The sequence below is a fragment of the Nicotiana tabacum genome, chromosome 3 (genome assembly GCF_000715075.1).
Source record: "Nicotiana tabacum cultivar K326 chromosome 3, ASM71507v2, whole genome shotgun sequence".
Lineage (NCBI taxonomy): Eukaryota > Viridiplantae > Streptophyta > Magnoliopsida > Solanales > Solanaceae > Nicotiana > Nicotiana tabacum.
In genome coordinates, this window is record NC_134082.1 from 20,456,274 (window position 1) to 20,481,715 (window position 25,442).

Below are 25,442 nucleotides of genomic sequence, written 5' to 3' on the forward strand. Positions count from 1 at the left end.
TTGTGCACGTCTAATTCTGTCAAAATCATAAAAAAATATCAAAAATATCATGCATTGCATTTACACTTTGTGTTCATATCATGCATTGTATTTAGATTTTGTTTTCATATTTTAGGATCAATTAGTTAATTAATAACTTTAATAAAAATCACAAAAAAATATATCTTTCATTTTTACATTTTAGCCTTTAATGCTAATTTAGTAATTTTCTTTTCTTTGATTTAGGATCAACTAATTTTGTAAATATTATAAAAAGATAATTAGTTTAGTTTTACAAATTATATTAATTTAGGATTTAATTTGGGATTTTAATTAATTAAAGAAAGAAAAAGAAAACAAAAAGAGAAAAGAATTTGAAGAGGACTTAATTTGGCCTTAAAATTGGACCCGAGTTCAAAATTGACCCAAATTCCCACTGACCAGCCCAATCTCCCAATCCCTTACCCGGGCCAACCCCTTCTCACCAAAACGACCGTGTTTTCCCAGCCTTCAATCACATCTGTTGGATGCTCTTGATCCAACGACTCGGAACTTGATGCCCTAAAACTATTTATCTATCGGAATAACCCCCCCAAACCCTAAACTCGTTCCTCACTTTCATCTTCCTCTCTCTCCAAATCCCAACCCTAGCCGCCCCAAAATCTTCATCACCGGCCACCTCCTTAACACCACCAAACGACCTCCAAATCCGCCCAAATCCACACCTCATACTGCTCGTGTCCACTTCACCACTAAGCCACCATTAATCTCCCAAAAAAATCAAATAGATTGTTTCCAATTTCAAATTAAGGATTCCAGAAGAAAAGAAAAGCCCTAATTTTTCTTTTCTGATTTTTCTCACAAAAATTCTACTCGCTTTGACTGAAAACTTACGTTAATAGATTGCTCTCAACAAGAGCAATCGATTGACGATAGTTTTGCGTCATTTCGAGATCATCGAATTTCGGTAGACTCGTCGGATTCCAGTCAAAACTCATTGGTTCTGTCCACCCACCAGATTTCATCATCGTTATTTCTTCTGGGTCAGGTTTGGGGTAAGGTCTCTTTCTATTTTTTTCCTTCATCATTGTCTTCTTGGTTTGATTGCATGGTTCCAGCTTTAGTTTGATCTTAGGTTAATTTTAGTATTTGTTAGAACTTGTTAAGTTTCATTTCAGTAGTTGGTTTAATAAGTTTTAACAATTTCCTATTTGATGAGATTCGTTTGGTGATAGATTGTTTTTAGGATTTCTGATGTTGGTTCATGCTAAATATATTTAGGGTTAATTTAAAAGTTTGATTGCTTAATAATCTGTTCCTTTGATCCTTTTTTTGTGTTAATTCTTGTCTTGTGTTGTTGGTTCTGATTTGTATATGAATTGGAATTATATGGGGTTAATTAAATAAATGAAAACTTAGGGGGTTAATTTGGGAAATACTAATAGGATTTTCAGATAAGGTTAATGTTAGAAGCTTCTAGAATTTGGGGAAGCTGGCTCTATTTGGCCAACACAAAATGCTAAAACCAATAAGAGGCTGCCAACTATCTCATTTCTGTTAGAAAGATTCTTTTAGGGGCTGTGTGAGGGAATAATTTCATTTTCTGTTTTCAGCACATGGCATTTCATAGGCCTATAAAAATACTCTTTCTTCACTCATTTACACACGCTGATACAGATTGGGAGACTCTAAAAAAGGACTCAAAAGTTTTTTTCTGCACTGGTTTCATTAGGAGTTAGTTTATTTCTTTTTGATTTTCTTTAGCAAGAATTCAGAAACTCTACTGGATTTCAGGTTTAAATATGGACTAAATTGGAGTTGTGCTACTACTGCCATTTGCTGCTGAGTTACAGGTTTTTCTCTTGTTGTTTTTCTGTTGATATCATGTCCCTTACCTTGTTCTTGTTCTATAACCAGGTACCATCTTGAACTTTGAGTGACCATTGAAGTGGAAGCATGTTTTTCTTCCCTTCGAAATATGTAATTGTAATATGAAGTTAATGCTCAAAAATGTTGAATTTCAGTGTTCTTTCACATATGTTTTGTTGAGTTATTTAGTTTTTTTAGTTTTTCTCAGCTTTTATACAAGTATTTGGGTTTGCTGGATAGTCAATGGTTCAGTAGGAATGTCATGTGTGAAGCCACGCTTCTCGAAGGATCTGATTTTTGACATGGTTATATCCTTGAGGTTCAAAGCTAAAAGTGGATATTCTAAGTATATGTAGAAGAGCGAGTAGCATTCTGAAGGCTACTGCTGAAATCTCATTGTAGTCATTAGGATGTTTGCTTGATAGCTTGGATTATGTTTGTCCATTATTTCATAGATCTAGTTTCACTCATTTTTGTTTAGTTGTAGTTTGAGGATCAGTGGTTCATTACTTCTTGGAGATTCTGATGTATATATATATATATATACGTGTTCGGACAAGTAGTACTGAATGGTGTCAATAGTTTAGCCTCCATGTGTTGGAGTCATTTGGAAGTCCATGATGAATGTATGATGTCTTTAATTCATTTCCTTTGAAGTGTTCACTGAAGGGTCTGTTGATTAGCATGTTTCCATGGTGTATTTTTTAAAAAAATTGGGGTCTAAGCCCATACAATTCCAAAGGATATTCAATGTTAAAATTGTCAGGTGATATTTAAATCTTCAGTTTCAAGTGAAGTAATTACCCGCATGTTTTTTAATGTTACTAAGTGGTAGTTTGGGTTAAATGGTTTTATATTGCTATTATTAATGGCATGGTGATAAATTAGATTCAAAATATGCTTGGTCGGCCTTTGATTTCGTTCTCTAGAATTTTACAACGTTTTTGTGTTGCATGTGATTTAGAAAGGGGTTAAGTCTCAAATGGACCTTAATGTCAAAGGCTCTCATGATAGGAATAATTGGGCCGTTTCTGGTCCATGTGAGACATCCTGTTTGGAGCCAGACTCAATAGGTTTTGGCCCTTAATTTCTTTAACTTTTGGGCTCAATTTCGAGCCCAAGTCCTTAAACCGTATCTTCCTTAAAGATCTGCTTTTATAACAGGCCTCTTGAAGGCCCAATATTTCAATGGTTAAAAACATGCACAACTTTTGACGCCTTAACTATAATCTGTGGCCTGTCAATAGACCTCAAATTAATTTAGGAAGTAAGTTTAAACATCCGTAGTTTTGTTTTAGTTAAGTACAAATCATTTGAAATAACTTGAGATGTGCCATCTACAAATAAATCCCATAGTCTATGGCCCTCATGTTAATACCAAAATAGTAACTTGAACTCTCATAGTTTGCTTTAGGCGCGTTTATAATAAAATTATCATAACTACGGGTACGGTTCCCGTGACGTAGTTGTGATACTTAATTTCCAAATTCAGGGGTATATTTATGTGACTCGTCCATAACAACTAATAATGTTAATAAATTAAACATGTTGTGTATCGTGGGTACGATTCCCGTAACACGACTCGCAATGTGTACCAAACAAACAAGTGTACAACAATCGTAACTTGTTCCAAAATAATTTCATAAATAATTAAAAGTGGTTAGAATGTTAAAAAATGCATGTAGGTTTAAAATGTGTAATTAATCAGATAATTAGGACAATAATAATAGTTGAGTGATTGTGCTAAAACCACAGAACCCGGGAATGCCTAACACCTTCTCCCGGGTTAACATAATTCCTTACCCGGATTTCTGTGTTTTGCGGACAATAAATAAGAGTCAAACTTCCTCGATTCGGGATTTTAAACCGGTGACTTGGGACACCATAAATTATCCCAAGTGGCGACTCTGAATTTGAATAAATAATCTCATTTCGATTATTGTCACTTTAATTGAAAAAACTCCCTTATACCCCTTACGGGGTAGAAAAAGGAGGTGTGACAGCCACATTGCAAGACCATTTGCGAATGCTAAGTAAACATCAATATAAAGATGCGCCAACAAGGCCGTTGTAACTACTACAACTGGAAAATCAACAAAATATACATATAAGGCCTACAAGCCCAACATACTACACTAACTGATAGGATATGTCTACAAGCCTCTACTGATGGATGTACTATGATCGGAATAGGGCTCCGACCTACCCATAATATATATATACATATATACACAAGATTTACATAAAACTCTAGACCCAACAACTCTGAAGGACGTGGAGCTTACTGATCAAGCTGAACTCGAGCTATACCTACTGAGGAGGTATAAACCTGCACGCATGAAATGCAGTGTCCCTGGTAAAAGAGACGGCGGTACAAAATAATGTACCGAGTATGTAAGGCAAGAGAGTAGCTGAAAGCTAAACTGAATTGATAATATAATAACTAATAGTAATTAGGAGTCAAAGATAATCTAAAGATATGCTTACCTGCAGATACTGACTCAACTCTCTCAATATAGTAAGTAAAATAGTTGTCCGGCCTTATAAGGCTCGGTATATATAACTGCTCTATTGTAGTAGGCTCATTCATAGGCGGTCGGCCAAACTAGGCTTTGTATATCGGCCATTTTGGGCTCGTTCATAGGCGCTCAGCCACAGTAGGCTCGATGTATAACTTACCATCTGATCAGAGGTTGCCCAATAGGGGGATGCCCACTGATTATAGCTCGATGGTGGTGAAAAAACTAATACTATATATATATACCCTTTGCTCTCTTGACTAGAAGAAAACAATACTCAATTGAATATAAATCCCCGATAAGGGAGAATACTGAAACTTATGAGACTATGATAGTGTATATAAATTCGGGAGTGTGAACTTCTCTTTATGCCTCACTATCGAACACATGTAATTACGAGATTATGCCAAAATGAAGGAAGGTCTTAGCCTTAACATACCTGAGCCGATTCTCTTAACAATCCTTCTAACACACGCCAATCGCGATGAAACACGTAACGGCAAATCAAAGTAGGGGAAATTTGTATGATATTCTTGAGAAAGATTGCACTGTACTCCCTTATAATTGTGAAATCTCACATTGCTTAAGATGCTATGAAATCTTGTTGAATTGCCATGAAATCTTGTTGAATTTGTTGAAGATGCTAAAATTCTCACGTTACTAAGTTAGAGAGGTCTTATAAGTAATTTGAATTTGAAGATCTCATGTTATTAAGTTAAAGAGAACCTATAAGTAAGTTGAATGGGTGTGGGACCCTGTTTATCTGGTGGCTTAACCACATAACCCTTTAATTGCCACCTTATTCTAAGGACTTAAGAGTCATGAATATTGGAGTGGCTTGCTGCCACAGGGGGGAGGGAGGAGGTTTTAATCTCATCCAAATTATTTAATTAATCACCTAATCAATTCCTTAATTAACTAGGTAATCTCCCATTACCCAATAATCAATCAATTACCCACATAATTAAGAATTATCTCAACTTACTTAAAATACTACTCACTTTTAACATACCTTATACAAGTGGTCATGTAGTACATTGTATGTCACTAGCCCATAACTACCGGGTAATATAGCTCAGACTGTATTTTATCCCAAATTAACAATCTTCAACGAAACTCATTTCCTTCGATTTGGTTACCCTCTCACCTTCACGAATTTACTTATCACTTGTTTGAAATAGCGTAACACTTGTAATCCCAAAATAATCTCATTCCCGAACTTACGTCGATTAACTTACGACGAAACTTTAACGTATGAAAATGCGGGATGTAATGTCTCATTTCTGGGCTTTCATCAATTTACTTATGGCATACTTTCATGTACGAAAACATGGGGTGTAGCATCATTCCCCCCTTTGGAACATTCATCATCGAATGTTGACTAATGCACTTATCATTTTCATAACCTATGGCTCTTACGAATACTTTAGTACTCTCTTTTCCATCTAGGCAATTGTTCTGTGAATAAATCCCAAAGTCCAGGACATTCCCCCCTTTAGGCCTCTTTCTTACACCACAACTTATGGTCAGAATCTTCCTAATCTCGTAACTGTCGCTACTTCTTATCATGCAGCTTGTACGACTTTGCCCTTGTATGTACGCCTATGCAATTCTTCTCTCCTCTTCCCTCCAGCTTTTAGCTAATCTCTAGGCCTCACTTTGTGAACATATACAGAATTATGACAAGTTGTCCCTATGGGTGTCATTAGCATTACTACATCTAAGTAGGCCATACTATACCATAACTCTTACTTCGATTTATCATTACTGAGGTCTGCTACCAAACTCTAGCTTACTCTCATTGCTTATCCTATATGTATAAATCTAAGTCCTTTAACGCTTCTTCATTACTGTTCATCTTAAGACTGATGGCCTAATCTCATCTCATACTTTGTAAGTTGTATCCATCCATTGTTGATTTACCTCAATGTTGATCTACATTCTACCTCTTGAAGACTTGAAACTTCTTACGTAATACATTGTCGCTAGGGCCCACGTCTCATCGGGGACATCTTGAGAAATTAGACTGATCCACCTAGGGGCGATACTATACTTCCATAACTGTATTTTATAGCATCCCAATGTGTTTTACCTTATGTGGGTATTTTAATCCCGTAGAATTCATGAAATCCTCTTCAAATCATTACTCAATCAAGGCCCAAACGTTATCCTTTATCTATCATAATTATACCTTTATTCTACTACTAGGACAGTATTCTATCTCTTCTAAGTGCTACTAGTCTTAGATTCCTTTGAGTTCATTCAGGTTATACTGAGCTTTCTATAACTTAGAGAAGCCATCAACTCTCTTGTTTTCATGGCTTAATCCTGAGGACTCATCCGTTTCTCGTTACCTTATCACTCGCCCTTTCTTGTCCTTTCTCCTGTCTTCCTAAAACATTGACGCTTTATCATACTTTATCTTGCAATCTACACATATCCATTTATACTACTCGCAACCTTCCTTCAACTTGCTTGCACCATAGATTTCCTTATGTTATTCTGGAATATCAAACAAGACATCACATTGTCTCCAACTCTTCTTTGCTTTCTTGACTAGATCTCTCGATACCTAGAAACCATAGGCTGGAAGGTATACCACTAATGACACTGCTATTACTCCTAGATATTGAATCCCAACGCTTCTAGCCCTCTATCTCAAGTATGGATTATTCACAACCTTCTACACATGAGCATCTCATACGTTGTTCATCTTTACCTTATTTACCTTAAAATGTAGCATCATGTATTCTATCTCTCTCATGACCTTCTTTCCACATAGGTATAATTCACATCTACCACTTGAAGCATTATTATAATACTTGCACCTCTGGTGCATACACAATATGGTGGGAGCTTCATACTGGCTTCTTATGAGGCTGGTACTTCTTCTAACTTGCTTTATTGTAGAGTCATTATAGAATATGGTTGTTGTACTATCTCTCTTATACCTCTAATATTATAGTAATTCAGTAATGTTCTTAATCACGATTTCTATTATTTTCTGGGTCCAATAATCAGACTCCTGATTGATTTGGTTAATGTAACTCTTTAGTTTCCTCTTCCTTTTGATCAACCTTCATGTTGGGTTGAGCTATCTTCCGATCTGTGGCTCCTGGTATTAGTTGTTACATTAGCCTTTCATGGGCGTTATGGAATATCCATGATACAATCTTCTAACAACTCAATCTTTTGTTTATGCCCTAGGCTCAATTCATTCTTTTAACTTATACCGGAGTCTTCTACGGCTGTATGAATGTCAGTATATATGTTGCATGGATAATATTCCAAAATCATAAGTGCATTCATGACGTAACTAACTTTGGATCACTGATCGAATAATTCCTCTCATTCTTTCTCAGCTTTCTTTAAACGCAGGCAATTACTTTTCCTGGTCTTTCTGCCCCCTTGTTGCATGCATTCTTAACTTATCTTAGTGCTCATACATATTGGAATTTCATACCACTCATATGATCTTGAATATTACTTCTGATTTTTACTTCCCCTCCATTAGCCACGATAGGTGCCACTTTCTCATAGAGTCCATACAACGTTATTGTGAAACTATTGTTATAAGATCACTTCCTCTTTAGGTCACTGAGCTTAGGTTAAAGCCTTTTTCCTTACTTCCTCAGCTAGTCTTTCATTGTAGTACTTAGGGAGGATCCTCTGATTCTTGCAAGGCTGTGAGCTTATTACATCGTTTACCTGGCGGAATTTTTGATGTTCTTTCTTACTTGTAATTATCCTTACTTACCTTCATGCCCTTGTGATCGTACGGTTGCTTCTGAGTTGATATTTTGATTGTCTTCCTAGTGGCACTCTTTTTTACCTCCGTAACACTCATACAGTACCTTTAACTATCCCAACTCCTATCTTAATATTTCTTAAGGTTACAATGTCATATCTACGAGTCTGAATTCCCCATGTTAGGGTTCACTCTTATTTATCTTGCACGATCTATTGATTTGTCTGTATCCGCTTATGTAGCCATAACTAGGCTCTTCCTTAATCAACTACTAACTAATCATTGGCCCACTCTCATATCAATATTCTGCGTAATCTTTCTTGGGTTATTTTTTTTGTCTTAACTTATGTCTCATACTGGCTCCTTATTTATCAATAACATCTCAGGCAGGAACCCTCACTTCCTCTCCTTGATGTCCTGTTTGCATAATGTTCTGGAATCATAGCCTATCTGTAGGCTTTGAATAAGTACAATCTCATCCCTTTTTCATTTTTGTCGCATTCTTCCTTTACCATTCCATAATTACTAGAACCACTTAATTCTGACTTAATGCCACATCAGTCCATATTCCTTCGTTTAGGAAGGTTCTAAGATTTATTGCTACAATGATCTACGTATAGATGCTTTACCTCTTTATTTTTGGCTTCTTTTCACATCATCGATGACCCTTACTTGCCTTGTGGAAATATTTCTGTACCAAGGATAACGAAATTCCTTAGGTGACACCTAGTGTAACTAGCACATATAGTCCCTTAAGCTTAACTTTGCTCATATTGCTTGCTTTAAGGAAGCATCCTCCTAAATGACCTTTAAGGATTATTCTTCTATTTTTCATTCTATTATCGATAGAACGCAATCTCTGAAATTCTCATGATGCCGACCATTATCAAATTACTCAGTCCCTAATTCATTTTTAGCTTACCTTGTTCACCAGCCCATACTAATTTCTATTATTTTGGGGTCTAATTTTTCCTTCTGGTAGTCACGTTGGAGTCATGACCTTATTTCTCGAAATGAGGATACAATTTTATGGCCTATACTCTTTTGTTGTTTCCAGGACTGGCACTTCTCATCTTTTCCTTCCCTTGACTATAGACTATATAATACTGCCATTTCATATATTTGTTTCTGCCATTGTCATTCATGTATCATATCTTACTCATAATGCTTCATTAACTTTTTTCTTATTTCCCGCTAACATATATGTCTATCACTTTATTTTGAAAACTTGAGCAAGATATTTTTTTGCTCTTAGCTCCCCTTGCTCCATCAATTGGCTCTTCGAGTTGCCTAACATTCTCTCTCTACTAGGGACGAGAGTCATACTAAGATAATATTTATCCCTTCCAGGCTTTCAGTGCCCATCTTTGTAGTACTCATATCTAGCTGTACTATTTTAGAGTGCACCATCTGGCTGTCTCACAAGGATACTATTAGCATATTTGCATTATCCTTCAGAAATGTCAACTAACGCAAACAATCCATTCACTATTTTGGGTTACTCTAACCCCACCCGGATCTTGATATCTCGTTTTTCTCTTATACTACTTTTGTTAACTTCCATAGGATATAAATGAGATGGGTGTGGCCATTTGTACGTACCTCTATTATTGTTGAAGGTAACTCAAAAGGCTTATATTCCTCTGCCTGAATTTGTAAATACTGATAATCTTCATTAACTGGGCACCCCGTACCCTTCTTCATCTTGCTTCTTTTACTTGTTGAAAATTGTATCTATCTTCTGAATCTCTCATGGCCTTTCACCATAGGGGTGTAGAGATATTCTTTCCTTAAGGCTCCTTATCCAGAGGCTTACATGTCTTAGTACACACATGATCTACTAAAGACCTTGCATTTACTCATCATAAGAATCATAAAAAACCGAGTTCCTCTAACTCAACTCTTCCATAGCCATATGCAATCTCTTACCAACTGTCTTTCTAGATGTAGGCATCGTTGTATTATGAATAAGATAGAGTTTAGGAAATTGAGTTCTTACAACTGATCTCTACCATACGATCTAGAGTAAGAAGAAAGATTGACAGTCCTAAATGCCCTGTAGCCTCCTGCTTATAAGTGTGGTGCATAACACATCCAAAAACAAGACTCTACTAGACACGGATTGTAGACTCCCTAGAACAGAACTGCTCTGATACCACTTCTGTCATGCCCTGAACCTGGGGGGCGAGACTGGCACCTGGTGCCTCACCTATCCTTGAGCAACCTACGACTAAGGGACTCTAAACATATAATGTCATACTTTGGCCATAGGCCACATTGCAAGACAATTTGCAAATGCTGAATAAACATCAATATAAAGATAGGCCGACAAGGCCTCCATAACTATTACAACTAGAAAATCAACAAAATATACATACAAGGCCTACAAGCCCAACATACTGCACTAACTAGCAGGATATATCTACACGCCTCTACTGATGGATGTACTTATCAGAACAGGGCCCCAACCTATCTATAACATATATATACATATATACATAAGATGTACATAAAACTCTAGACCCGACAACTCCGAAGGACATGGAGCTTACTGATTAATCTGAACTCGGGCTACACCTACTGAAGAGGTCTACCCGTCTGTCTGTCTGAACCTGCACATACGAAATATAGCATCCCGGCAAATTGGGACGTCAGTGTGAAATAAAGTACCGAGTATGTAAGGCAAGAGAGTAAATGAAAGCTGAACTGAACTGATAATATAATAATTGAATGTAACTAAGAGTCAAAGATAATCTAAAGATATGCTTACCTATTGATACTGACTCAACTCTCTCCACATAGTTAGTAAAATAGCTTCCGGCCTTATAAGACTCGGTATATATAACTTCTTTGCCATAGTAGGCTCGCTCATAGGCTCTAGGCCATACTAGGCTTTGTACCTCAGCCATTCTGGGCTCGCTCATAGGCGCTCAGCCATAGTAGACTTGGTATATAACTTACCATCTGATTAGAGGTTGCCCAATAGGGGCCTGCCTATCGATTATAGCTCGATGGTGGTGAAAATACTATAATACTCTATGTATATAGACCCTCTGGTCTCTTGAATGGAAGAAGACAATACTCAATTGAATATAAAGTCCCGATAAGGGATAATACTGTAACTTATAAGACTAGGATAGTGTATATAAATTTGGGAGTGTGAACTTCTCTTCATGACTCGTTATCAAACACATGTAATTACGAGATCATGCCAAAATGAATGAAGGGATTAGCCTTAACATACCTGAGCCAATTCTCTTGACAATCTTTCTAACATACGCCAATCGCGATGAAATATGTAACGGCAAATCGAAGTATGGAAAATTCATATGATATTCTTGAGAAAGATTGCACTGTACTTCCTTATAATTGCAAAAGCTCACGTTGCTTAAGATGATATGAAATCTTGTTAATTTTGTTGAAGATGCTAAAATTCTCACGTTACTAAGTTAGAGAGATCTTATAAGGAAGTTGAATTTGAAGATTTCACATTATTAAGTTAAAGAGATCTTATAAGTAAGTTGAATGGGTGTGGTCCCACTTTATGTGGTGGCTTAACCACATAAACCTTTAATTGCCACCTTATTCTAATGACTTAAGAGTCATGAATGTTGGAGTGGCTTGCTGCCACGGGGGTAGGTTTTAATCTCATCCAAATTCTTTAATTAATCACCTAATCAATTTCTTAATTAACTAGGTAATCTCTTATTACCCAATAATCAACCAATTACCACATAATTAAGAATTATCTCAACTTACTTAAAATACTACTCACTTTTAACACACCTTATGCACCTTACTATCATGGTCATGTAGTACATTGTATGTCACTAGTCCATAAATACCAGGTACTATAGCTAGGACCGTATTTTATCCTAAATCGACAATTTTCTGCAAAACTCATTTCCTTCGATTCACTTACCCTCTCACCTTCACGAATTTACTTATCACTTGATTGAAATAGCATAACACTTGTAATCCCGAAGTAGTCTCATTCCCGAACTTATGTCGATTAACTTACGACGAAACTTTAACTTATGAAAATGCGGGATGCAACATCTCATTTTCAAGCTTTTATCGATTTACTTATGGCGTACTTTCACATACAAAAACATGGAGCGTAACAGTAGATGGCCACATTGCGGTATAGACTACAACAGAGTGCTCTCCCGCGAGAGGGTACTATTTTGTACTATTATTAGCATGGTTGAGTGATTTATATGGAACTACGATGAGACGACCTGAACAAGTAGGATATATGATACTTACCGCTAGGTACATAACCTTGTTAACCTTCTTGTGTCAGTGATGGTATAGTACTCCCAGTGAAAGGTAAGGATGGTTTTCTTATGTTTAGGCCTAAGGAGCCGAAAGTAATTTCAATGACTTAAAGCAAATGGAATGATTTTGTATGATTATATTCAAAATCTTGAATTGATATAAATGTTTTAAAAGTTTATATTGTGGGTTATATTTTACTTATCTTTTATTTAAAATGATAAAGACCATGAATTTATAAAATTTCTTATCATTTTATATCAAATATCGGTGCATTATTTTTATAAAGTTTGTACCAAGAACTTAAGTTAGAGAGAGTCTATGACACCTATAGAGTACCATCGTGGTGTACTCAGCCCTTAGGGGCCCCTCTTCAGGGTCTCGCTTTATTTGCATATTTCAGGATAAGGTACGACACATGATTTGTGGGCATGGCTAGGATGACTCTCTTTTCGAGGTATGATGAAACACCACTTTTATTCGTGGTAGCTATCATATTTTTTGTTGTTGTTGAAATTATTTCAAGTGTTGGTTCTATTCTTTGGTATAGAGGCTCCATAGATAGTTGTGTTGGATTGTAAAAAATAGGGTTGTGGACGTCTTGCATAAACGAATAATTATTTAATTTGATTATATCATTTTTATGAAAAGCTTCAGGTATGATTTTGGAAATGAAAAATATTTTGTGACTTGATTTGAAAATGTATAAGATTTTTAATTAGCTTCCACAATTATATTTGGTTTTGACATATGGGTTGATTCGTTCGGATCGGGTAGTGTGTCGGGTGCCGGTCACGTGGATTTGGATCGTGATAATATTTGGTCAACTCATTTGAGTAGTGCTTTTTACAAGCAAATTGTATTTGGCCAATCTTTCCAAAAAGTACTTTTGAGTATTAAATTACAAATAAGGACAATAAAGATTCAGTTTGTAATTAGTATTATTTAAAAAAAAGCATTTAAATATTCACTATAAGGAATTCAACCAAAATATAAAACATAAAGTAACAATATGAATTTATGATTTTAATTAATATAAAATAAAGTTATTCCAAAGCAATAATATTGGGTACCTGGTTATACTTACTATTTACATGATGATTTAAACATATTAAAATAAATTATTCAACAACAACAACAACCCAGTAAAATCCCACAAATGGGGTTTGGGAAGGGTAGTGTGTACGCGGACCTTACCCCTACCCCGAAGGGGTAGAGAGGCTGTTTCCGAAAGACCCTCGACTTAAGATAATAAAAAGACAAAAGGAGAGAATATTATATTCACCACGGAGATCATAGGAAAAATAGGAACATAAAATGCAGAAGAAAAAAAAAGCAAATCAAAAATGATGGCTAGTAAATGGATCCTGCGTCGAAAATAGAAAATAGTAAGACATAACATTGCCCTTAGCTATCTTAGACAAAACCTTATCGGACTAGGTTCACAAAGGTACAAAGTAATGCAAGACTCAACTACCTCCTAGCCTACAACCGTAATACTCGACCTCCACAACTTCCTATCAAGTGTCATGTCCTCGGAAATCTGAACCCTCGCCATATCCTACCTGATCACCTCTCCCCAATACTTCTTAGGACGCCCTCTACCTCTTCTCATGCCTTCCACAACCAGCCACTCACACCCCCTTACTAGAGCATCTAGACTTCTCCTCTGTACATGACCGAACCATATGAGCCTCGTTTCCCGCATCTTATCATCAATGGGAGCCACGTACACCTTCTCCCAAATATCATTATTCCTAATATTATCCATCCTACTGTGCCCACATATCCACCTCAACATCCTCATTTCTGCTACTTTCATCTTTTGGATATGTGAGTTCATAACAGGCCAACACTCAGCCCCATACATCATGGCCGGTCTAACCACCGCTTTATAGAACTTACCTTTAAGTATCGTTGGCACTCTCTTGTCACATAAGACTCCAGATGCTAACCTCCACTTCGTCCATCCTACCCCAATACGGTGTGTGACATCCTCGTCGATCTCCCCTCCCCCGTGGATAATCGAACCAAGGTACTTGAAGCTGCCTCTACTTGGGATAACCGGTGACTCAAGCCTCACATCCACGTCTACTTCCCCGGACTCAGTGCTGAACATACACTCGAGGTATTCCATCTTTGTTTTGTTTAGCTTGAAACCCTTAGACTCAAGATTCTGTCTCCAAACTTTCATTCTCTCGCTAACAACAACTTGTTGTGATGACCCAAGAGGTCATCACTTATTTTAAAATGAAATTCTACGTTTCAAGGTCTTAAAAACCTCTTCTAATATCATCTCGATTTGTGTGCACAGTTCGGGCACGTAGCTGGAAAGCCTGAATATGAAAATCTGTGAAAAATGAGAAACTTTGTCTATAAAATGAATTAATTTGACTTCGGTCAATGTTTTAGGTAAACGGACTCGGACCCATGATTTGACAGTCCTAGAGGGTCCGTAGGAAATTATGGGACTTGGGTGTATGCCCAGAATTGAATTCCGAGGTCCCAAGCCCGAGAAATGAATTTTTAAAAAAAATTATTTTTGAAATTGTTTATAAAGTTTGGAAATGAACTTTGACTAGAACATTTTGGTATCGGGCCTGTGTTTTGATTTTGGCACCCGGTACAGGTCTTATATATGATTTAAGATGATTCTGTAAAGTTTAGTAAGAAACGGAATCTGTATGACGTGATTCAGACCTTAAATGAAAAATTTGATGTTTAAAGGAGTTTTGAGAAATTTCATTGATCTTGAGGTTTAATTCGATGTTCATGATATTATTTTGGTGATTTAAGTACATGAATAAGTCCGTATGATATTTTTGAGGTTGTGAGTATATTTGGTTTGGAGCCCCAAGAGCTCGGGTGAGTTTTGGATAGGCCACGGGGTGGATTTTTAGACTTAGAAAGTTGCAGAATTGTTGCTGGTATGATCAGGCCTGCAGGCTTCACATTTGCAAATCCTGGCTCGCAAATGCGAAGGCTGGATGTGACTCCCCTCTCGCAATTTCCAACTCGCAAATGCGAGGGTCCTTTTCGCAAATGCGAAAGTCCAGCTTCCCTGAAGGGTTCGCAAATGCGAACCCTGTTTTGCATTTCCCAACTTAGCAGAGGTTGGGGTTCGCAATTGCGAACCCCTGTTCGCATTTCCCATACCTGCGACCTGCAACTTTATACTTAGACAATTTTAAACTCATTTTTCACATCTTTTCAAAACACAAACTACTTTGGGCGATTTTTCAAGAACAACTCTTCTTCCAAATTGATTGTATGTTAATTTTAACTCATTTCCTTCAATCATTAACATATTTTAACATGATTTCAACTTAAAATCAATGATTTTCATGAAGGAAATTGGGTGTTTTGGGTAGAACCTAGGTTTTTCAAAAATTGGGGATTTGGACCTTGATTTGAGGTTCGATTTCAATACAAATTATATATTTGGTTTCATGGGGGAATGGGTAATCGGGTTTTGGTTCGAACCTCGGGTTTTGACCATGTGGGCCCGGGGCGATTTTTGACTTTTTGGGTAAAAATTTTGAAAACTCATTTTCATGCATTGGGGTTGATTCATTTAGTGTTTATTGATGTAATTAAGTAACTTGTGACTAGATACGAGCGAATTGGTGGTGGAATCAAGGGGTAAAGCTATAGTTGAATCGTGAATTATTTTCGTGGCATTGAGGTAAGTGTTTGGTCTAACCTTAGCTTGAGGGATTAGGAGTTGTGTCTATTTGCTACGTGTTAATTGTGGAGTGTGACGTATAGGCATGGTGACCAGTATCTATATGTCGGTATCTAGCATACCTGTGAGTCTTGTGTTATAAATTGTTATGACTCCGTTGTGGTTTATTATGCCTCATATGCTATTATCATCATTTTTCCCTTGTCGGGATGTTTGTTTTGATGTTAATGTTCCCTTGCCAGGATGTTTATTTGATAGTATTGTTCCCTTGCCGGGATGTTGTTGAAATATCATTGTTCCCTTGCCAGGAAGTTATTATGTTGCTTTTGTTCCTTTGCTGGGATTCCTTGTGATTATTGTTGGCTTGTAAATGGGAGCGGGTGGTACGCCTACCACAAGATATAATGAAATGGGAGTAGGTGGTATGCCTACCACAAGAGATATAATGAAATGGGAGCGGGTGGTACGCCTACTACAAGATATAATGAAATGGGAGCGGGTGGTACGCCTACCACAAGATACATGAAATGGGAGCGGGTGGTACACCTACCACGAGATACATGAAATGGGAGCAGGTGGCATGCCTACCACGAGATAAATAAAATAGGAGCGGGTGGCACGCCTGCCACAAGATATGAGAAATGGGATCGGGTTGCACGTCTGCAACAAGATGTGAAATGAAAGTGAAATATGCTTTTGTTTTCCTTATCCTTGTTAGTAGTTGGATGTTGGTTCCCTATAATTCTCTTGATATTCTGTTTTACCTGTTATTCCCCGAAGCATGTTTCCCCTTCCCATCTTTATTTGTTTATTCTGCTTTACTTTCCATTGTATATTATATAACTGCACAGGTTTATTTGGTAGTCTGGTCCTAGCCTTGTCACTACTTCGTCGAGGTTAGGCTAGACACTTACCAGCACATAGGGTCGGTTGTGCTGATGCTACACTTTGCACTATGTGCAGATCTCGGAGTAGCTCTTGGACCGTAGCTTGGAGGCTTCCTTCAGTCCACTCGGAGATCCAAGGTAGACCTGCAGGCGTCCGCAGGCCCTGGCTTCTCCCTCTATCCCTATTTTCTATTTCATTTTCTTTACATTATGAAACAGTGTATTGTTGTTTTTCTTCAGACCCTGTATGTAGTTAATCCTAGACCATCTGTGACACTGTGATACCAAGTTTTGGGTGATTAAGGCTTAAGTAGTTGTAATAGCTACAGAATCAGATATTTTATTGTTTTTCTTCGCATAATTAAATATTCTGTTGTTTATACGTTATCGTTTTATATCCGTTAAAAAGAATTAATTGGATAATGGAGTAATTAGTTTAAAGGATTAGCTTGCCTAGCTCACATTAGTAGGTGACATCACGACTCCCGAGGGTGGGAAATCCGGGTTATGACAAGTTGATATCAGAGCTCAAGGTTACTTGGGTCTCACAGTTCACAGACAAGCTTAGTAGAGTCTAAGGGATCGGTACAGAGACGTCTGTATTTATCCCCTAGAGGCTACAGAGTTAGGAAAAACCTCACATTTATTCTTTCATGTCGTGCGATTTGGTTTCTCAAAGCTAATTGAATTTCTACTCTGTTCTTTAGCGGATGGTGAGAACACGCGCTTCCTCATCCATTGACCAGCAGCCCGAGCCCCCAGCAGCAACTCCCATGAGGGGCAGAGGGTGAGGCCGAGGCCGTGCTAGAGGCAGAGGTAGGGGCAGAGCTCAACCCCGAGCAGCAGCATTAGCGGCAGAGCCTCAGGTTGATTTTGATGATGAGGTTCTGGCCCCAGCAGTTTCGGTGAGCCCAGCTCAGGTCCTAGAGGGGTTTATTGCTACCCCAGTTCTTTAGGATGTTCTGGTCTGTCTAGTGGGCCTTATGAAGAGTGTTGCCCGGGCAGGTTCGCTTCCTGTAGCCCCAGTCGTCTCTCAGACTAGAGGAGGAGCCCAGACTCTTGCTACTCGCACTCCGGAGCAGGTAGCTCCCCAGATTTAGACTCTAGCGGTTCACCCAGTTGAAGCAGTTTAGCCGGGTGTGGTAGCTCAGACCGGTGATAGAGCAGATATGTCTGCCGATGCTTTGTGGAGGCTGGATATGTTCACTAAGCTCTTCACTACTACTTTCAGCAGTGCATCTATTGAGGATCCCCATGATTATTTAGACAGTTGTCACGAGGTTCTTAGGAACATGGGGATAGTTGAGACCAATGGGGTCGATTTTGCTATTTTTCGCTTACTTGGATCCGCCAAGACTTGGTGGAGAGATTATTTCTTAGCTAGACCAGCCGAATCACTAGCCTTGACTTGGGAGCAGTTACTCAACTATTTCTAGAGAAGTTTCTCCCCATTACTCAGAGAGAGGCCTATCAGAGGCAGTTTGAGCGTCTCCAGTAAGGTTCCATAAATGTTACCTAGTATGAGACCAAATTCATCGACTTGGCTCGCCATGCTCTTGTCATACTTCCTACCAAGAGAGAGAGGGTGAGGAGGTTTATTGACGGTCTTATTCAGTTGATTTGTCATCAGATAGCTAGGGAGACTGGAGTGAGATATCTTTCCAGGAGGCGGCCAATGTGGCCTGGAGAGTGGAGATGGTTCTGTCATAGGGAGGTGGTCGTGGGTCGGACAAGAGTCCCCATCATTCAGGCTGGTTCAGTGGTACCTCGTCTGGAGGTAGGGATTTATATGGTAGAGGCCATCCTCTTAGACCTTTTCAGTCAGCACTTCAGGTTTTGCACGGTGCTTCAGGTGGTCGTGGTTCTCAGATGCAGTATCTAGATCAACAGTCCTACAATGCACCACCAGCTTCTATCAGTGCACCCCGCTTTAAAGTTTCTAGGGTCATCAGCCTCAGCAACCGAGGGATTGTTTTACTTGTGGCGACACAAGGCACATTGCTAGGTGTTGCCCTTGAGCACTGAGTAGCTCTTAGCATCAGGGTTCTCGTGCCATGGTTCAGGCACTAGTTGTTCCACAGCCAGCCCATCCAGCTAGGGGTGGGGGTAGAGGTGCTAGAGGTGGAGGTAGAGGTATTAGAAGTGGAGCTCAAGCCGCTAGAGGTGGGGCCAGCCAGCAGCAGGTTGTCCCAGAGATGTAGTTCAGAGTGGTGGGGCCCATCTCCGATGTTATGCTCTTCCATCCAGGCCCGAGGCTGAGGCTTCGGATACAGTTATTACAGGTACAGTTCTGGTTTGTGATAGAGATGCTTCAGTGTTATTTGATCCAGGGTCTACATACTCGTATGTGTCATCTTACTTTGCACCGTATCTGGTCATGCCTAGTGATTCTTTGAGTGCTCCTATTTATGTGTCTATACCGGTAGGTGATTCTATTATGGTAGATCGAGTCCATCGTTCATGTATAGTTGTGATTGGGGGTCTTGAGACTCGTGTAGATTTGCTTCTTCTGGACATGGTTGATTTTGATGTCATATTAGGGATGGACTGGTTATCACCTTACCACGCTATCTTGGACTCTCATGCCAAGATTGTGACCTTAGCCTTATCAGGTTTATCTCGTTTAGAGAGGAGATGGACTCCTGGTCATTCTACCCATAGTGTTATCTCTTATGTGAAGGCTAGGCGTATGGTCGAGAAGGGGTGTTTGGCCTATTTGGCATATGTTCGTGATTCTAGTACTGGGGTTCTATCTATTGATTATGTGCCAGTTGTTCGTGAGTTCCCTGAGGTTTTCCCTTCAAACTTGTCGCGTATGCCACCTGACATGGATACTAATTTTTGCATTGATTTGGCTCTGGGCACTCACCCCATTTCTATCCCGTCGTATCATATGGCCCCACCTGAGTTGAAGGAGCAGTTGCAAGACTTGCTTGAGATGGGTCTCATTAGACCCGGTGTTTTACCTTGGGGTGTGCCGGTGTTGTTTGTTAAGAAGAAGTATGAATCGATGAGAATGTGTATTGATTACCGGCAGTTGAACAAGGTTACAATCAAGAATAAGTATCCATTGCCGAGGATTGATGATTTGTTTGATCAGCTTCAGGGTGCCAAGGTATTTTCAAAGATTGACTTGAGATCTGGCTACCATTAGTTGAGGATTAGGGCATCTGATGTCCCTAAGACAGCTTTCCGCACTCGGTACAGGCATTATGAGTTCTTGGCGATGTCATTCGGTTGACAAATGCCCCAGCAGCTTTTATGGATTTGATGAACCGAGTCTTCAGGCCTTATTTGGATTTGTTCATGGTAGTCTTCATTGATGATATTTTGATATATTCCTGCAGCCAGGAGGAGCACAAGCAGCATCTTAGAGTGGTTCTTCAGACCTTGAGGGATAGTCAATTATATGCTAAGTTCTCGAAGTGTGAGTTCTGGTTACGTTCAGTTGCATTTATGGGTCATATTGTATCAGCAGAGAGTATTTAGGTTGACCCGAAGAAGATTGAGACAGTCAAGAACTAACCTAGACCAGCATCAGCTATAGAGATTTGGAGTTTCTTGGGATTGGCAGGCTACTATCATTGGTTCGTGAGGGGATTTCATCTATCGAGCCCTGATGACCAGGTTGACCCAGAAGGGTGCCCAGTTCAGATTGTCGGATGAGTGTTAGGCGAGTTTTCAGAAGCTCAAAACAGCTCTGACTACGGCACCGGTGTTAGTATTGCCCACAGTTTCAGGGCCTTATACAGTCTATTATGATGCATATCGTATTGGACTTGGTGTAGTGTTGATGCAGGATGGCAAGGTCATTGCCTATACTTCGCGGCAGTTGAAGATTCATGAGAAGAACTATCCGGTTCATCATTTGGAGTTGGCAGCCATTGTTCATGCATTGAAGATTTGGAGACATTATCTATATGGCGTGGCATATGAGGTGTTCACAGATCACAAGAGTCTTCAGTATTTGTTCAAGCAAAAGGAGTTGAATTTGAGGCAGAGGAGGTGGTTGGAGTTGTTGAAAGACTATGATATCACCATCTTATATCATCCGGGAAAGGCCAATGTGGTGGCTGATGCTTTGAGTAGGAAGTCAGCTAGTATGGGCAGTCTTGCTTATATTCCGGTCGGTGAGAAACCGCTTGCTTTGGATGTTCAAGCTTTGGCCAATTAGTTCATGAGGTTGGATGTTTTGAGCCCAGCTGTATGTTAGCTTGCACAGTCGCTCGTTCTTCTTTATTGGAGCATATCCGAGATCGGCAGTATGATGATCCCCATTTGTGTGTCCTTAGAGACATATTGCAGCACGGAGGTGCCAAGCAGGTTACCTTGGGTGATGATGGAGTTTTGAGATTGCAGGGTCGGGTTTGTATGCCTAGTGTGGATGGTTTTCGAGAGTTAATTTTAGAGGAGGCCCATAGCTCCCGGTACTCTATACATCCGGGCACCGCGAAGATGTATAAGGATTTGCGACAGCATTATTAGTGGCAGAGAATGAAAAGGATATAGTAGCATTTGTGGCTTGGTGTTTGAATTGTCAGCATATTAAGTATGAGCATCAGAGGCCCGGTGGTTTGTTCCAGAAGATTGAGATTCCTGAGTGGAAGTGGGAGCGGATCACTATGGACTTCATTGTTAGACTCCCACGGACTTAGAGGAAGTTCGATGTAGTGTGGGTTATTGTTGATAGGCTGACCAAGTCAGTGCATTTCATTCTTGTGGCAGTCTCCTACTCTTCCAAGAGGTTAGTTGAGATCTATATCTGGGAGAGTGTTTATCTTCATGGTATGCCCGAGTCTATCATCTCGGATCGAGGTACGCAGTTTACCTCCCATTTTTGGAGAGCAGTTCAGCGAGAGTTGGGCACGCGGGTTGAGTTGAGCACAACATTTCATCCTCAGACAGACGAGCAGTCCGAGTGGACTATTCTAATTTTTGTAGATATGCTCCGAGCTTGTGTCATTGACTTTGGAGGCTTGTGGGATCAGTTTTTGCCTTTAGCAGAGTTTGCCTACAAATACAGCTACCAGTGGAGTATTTAGATGGCTCCTTATGAGGCTTTATAGGGTAGTCCGTGTCGGTCCCCGGTTGGATGGTTTGAGAGGCTCGGTTATTAGGTACGGATCTGGTTCAGGATGCCTTGGACAAGGTTAGGATCATTCAGGATAGGCTTCGTACAGCTCAGTCCAGGCAAAAGAGTTATGCTGACCGCAGGGTTCGTAATTTGGCATTCATGGTCGGTGAGTGAGTGTTGTTTCGAGTGTCGCCTATGAAGGGCGTGATGAGATTTGGGAAGAAGGGCAAGCTTATCCCTAGGTTCATTGGCCCATTTGAGATTCTTGATCTAGTGGGAGAGGTGGATTATAGACTTGCATTGCCGCCGATCTTATTAGTCGTGCATCCGATGTTTCATGTGTCCATGCTTCGGAAATATCACGGCGATCCGTCGTATGTGTTAGATTTCAGCACTGTCCAGTTGGACAAGGACTTGTCTTATGAGGAGGAGCCGGTAGCTATTCTAGACCGGCAGAGTCGTCAGTTGAGATCGAAGAGTTTTCCTTCTGTTCGTGTTCCGTGGAGAGGTTAGCCTCTTGAGGCATTGACCTGGGAGTCCGAGTCCGATATGCGGAGCCGTTATCCCCATCTTCTCCCCAACTCAGGTACTTCGTTCTTGTCTCTGTTCGAGGACGAACGGTTGTTTTAGATATGGAGAATGTGATGACCTAAGAGGTCATCACTTGTTTTAAAATGAAATTCTACGTTCAGAGGTCTTAAAAACCACTTCTAGCATCACCTCGATTTGCATGCGCAGTCCGGGCGCTTAGCCGGAAAGCCTAAATTAAAGTATGTGAAAAATGAGAAATTTTGTCTATAAAATGAATTAATTTGACTTCGATCAATGTTTTGGGTAAGCGGACCCGGACCCGTAATTTGACAGTCCCGGAGGGTCCGTAGGAAATTATGGGACTTGGGCGTATGCCCGGAATCGAATTCCGAGGTCCCAAGCCCGAGAAATGAATTTTTGAAAGAAATTGCTTTCTGAAATTGTTTATAAAGTTTGGAAATGAATTTTGACTAGATCATGTTGGTATCGGGCCCATATTTTGGTTCTGGCACCCGGTACAGGTCTTATATATGATTTAAGATGATTCTGTGAAGTTTGGTAAGAAAAGGAATCCGTATGACGTGATTCGGACCTTAAATGCAAAATTTGATGTTTAAAGGAGTTTTGAGAAATTTCATTGATCTTGAGGTTTAATTCGATGTTCATGATGTTATTTTGGTGATTTGAGTACACGAATAAGTCCATAGGATGTTTTTGAGGTTATGTGTATATTTGGTTTGGAGCCCCGAGGGCTTGAGTGAGTTTTGGATAGGCCACGGGGTGGATTTTTAGACTTAGAAAGTTGTAGAAATTTTTGCTGGTATGATCAGGCCTGCAGGCTTCGCATCTCGCAAATGTGAAACCAGCCCAGGCATGCCTTGCTCGCAAATGCGAGGCTTTGATTGCAAAAGTCGATTAGTCCTGTTTCATCCTTGAGTCGCAAATGCAACTCCCCTCTCGCAATTTCCAACTCGCAAAGGTGAGAGTCCTTTTCACAAATGCGAAAGTCCAGCTTCCATTTGCGAACCCTATTTTGCATTTCCCAACTTAGCAGAGGTCGGGGTTTGTAATTGCGAACCCCTGTTCGCTTTTCCCATACCTGCGACCTGTAACTTTATACTTAGACGATTTTAAACCCATTTTTCACATCTTTTCAAAACACAAACTACTTTGGGCGATTTTTCAAGAACAACTCTTCTTCCAAATCGATTGTAAGTTAATTTTAACTCATTTCCTTCAATCATTAACATCTTTTAACATGATTTCAACTTAAAATCAATGGTTTTCATGGGGGAAATTAGGTGTTTTGGGTAGAACTAGGTTTTTTAAAAATTGGGGATTTGGACCTTGATTTGAGGTCCGATTTTAAAACAAATTATATATTTGGGTTTGTCGTAGAATGGGTAATCGGGTTTTGGTTCGAACCTCGAGTTTTGACCATGTGGGCCCGGGGGCGATTTTTGACTTTTTGGGTCAAACTTTAAAAAACTCCTTTTCATGCATTGGGGTAGATTCATTTAGCGTTTATTGATGTAATTAAGTAACTTGTGACTAGATACGAGCGAATTGGTGGTGGAATCAAGGGGTAAATCTATAGTTGAATCGTGAATTGTTTTCGTGGCATTGAGGTAAGTGTTTGGTATAACCTTAGCTTGAGGGATTAGGAGTTGTGTCTATTTGCTACGTGTTAATTGTGGAGTACAACGTATAGGCATGGTGACGAGTATCTATACGTCGGTGTCAAGCATGCCCATGAGTCTTGTGTTATAAATTGTTACGACTCTGTTGTGGTTTATTGTGCCTTATATGGTATATGCTATTATCATCATTGTTCCCTTACCGGGATGTTTGTTTTGATGGTAATGTTCCCTTGCCGGGATGTTTATTTGAAAGTATTGTTCCCTTACCGGGATTCCTTGTGATTATTGTTGGCTTGTAAATGGGAGCGAGTGGTACGCCTACCATAACATATAATGAAATGGGAGCGGGTTGTATGCCTACCATAAAAGTTAATGAAATGGGAGTGGGTGGTACATCTACCACAAGATACATGAAATGAGAGCAGGTGGTACACCTACCACGAGATACATGAAATGGGAGCGGGTGGCATGCCTGCCACGAGATAAATGAAATGAGAGCGGGTGGCATGCCTGCCACAAGATATGAGAAATGGGATCGGGTTGCACGCCTGCAACAAGATGTGAAATGAAAGTGAAATATGCTTTTGTTTTCCTTATCCTTGTTAGTAGTTGGATTTTGGTTCCCTATACTTCTATTGATATTCTGTTTTACCTGTTATTCCCTGAAGCATGTTTCCCGTTCCCATCTTTATTTGTTTATTCTTCTTTACTTTCTGTTGTATATTATATAACTGCACGGGTTTATTTGGTAGTCTGGTCCTAGCCTCGTCACTACTTCGCCGAGGTTAGGCTAGACACTTACTAGCACATAGGGTCGGTTGTACTGATGCTACACTCCGCACTATGTGCAGATCTCGAAGCAGCTCTTGGACCGTAGCTTGGAGGCTTCCTTCATTCCACCTGGAGATCCAAGGTAGACCTGCAGGCGTCCGCAGGCCCTAGCGTCTCCCTCTATCCCTATTTTCTATTTCATTTCCTTACATTTCGAAACAGTGTATTGTTGTTTTTCTCTAGACCATGTATGTAGTTAATCCTAGACCCTATGTGACACTGTGACACTAGATTTTGGGTGATTAAGGCTTAAGTAGTTGTAATAGCTACATAATCAAATATTTTATTGTTTCTCTTCTGCTTAATTAAATATTTTGTTGTTTATATGTTATCGCTTTATATCCGTTAAAAAGAATTAATTGGATAATGGAGTAATTAGTTTAAAGGATTGGCTTGCCTAG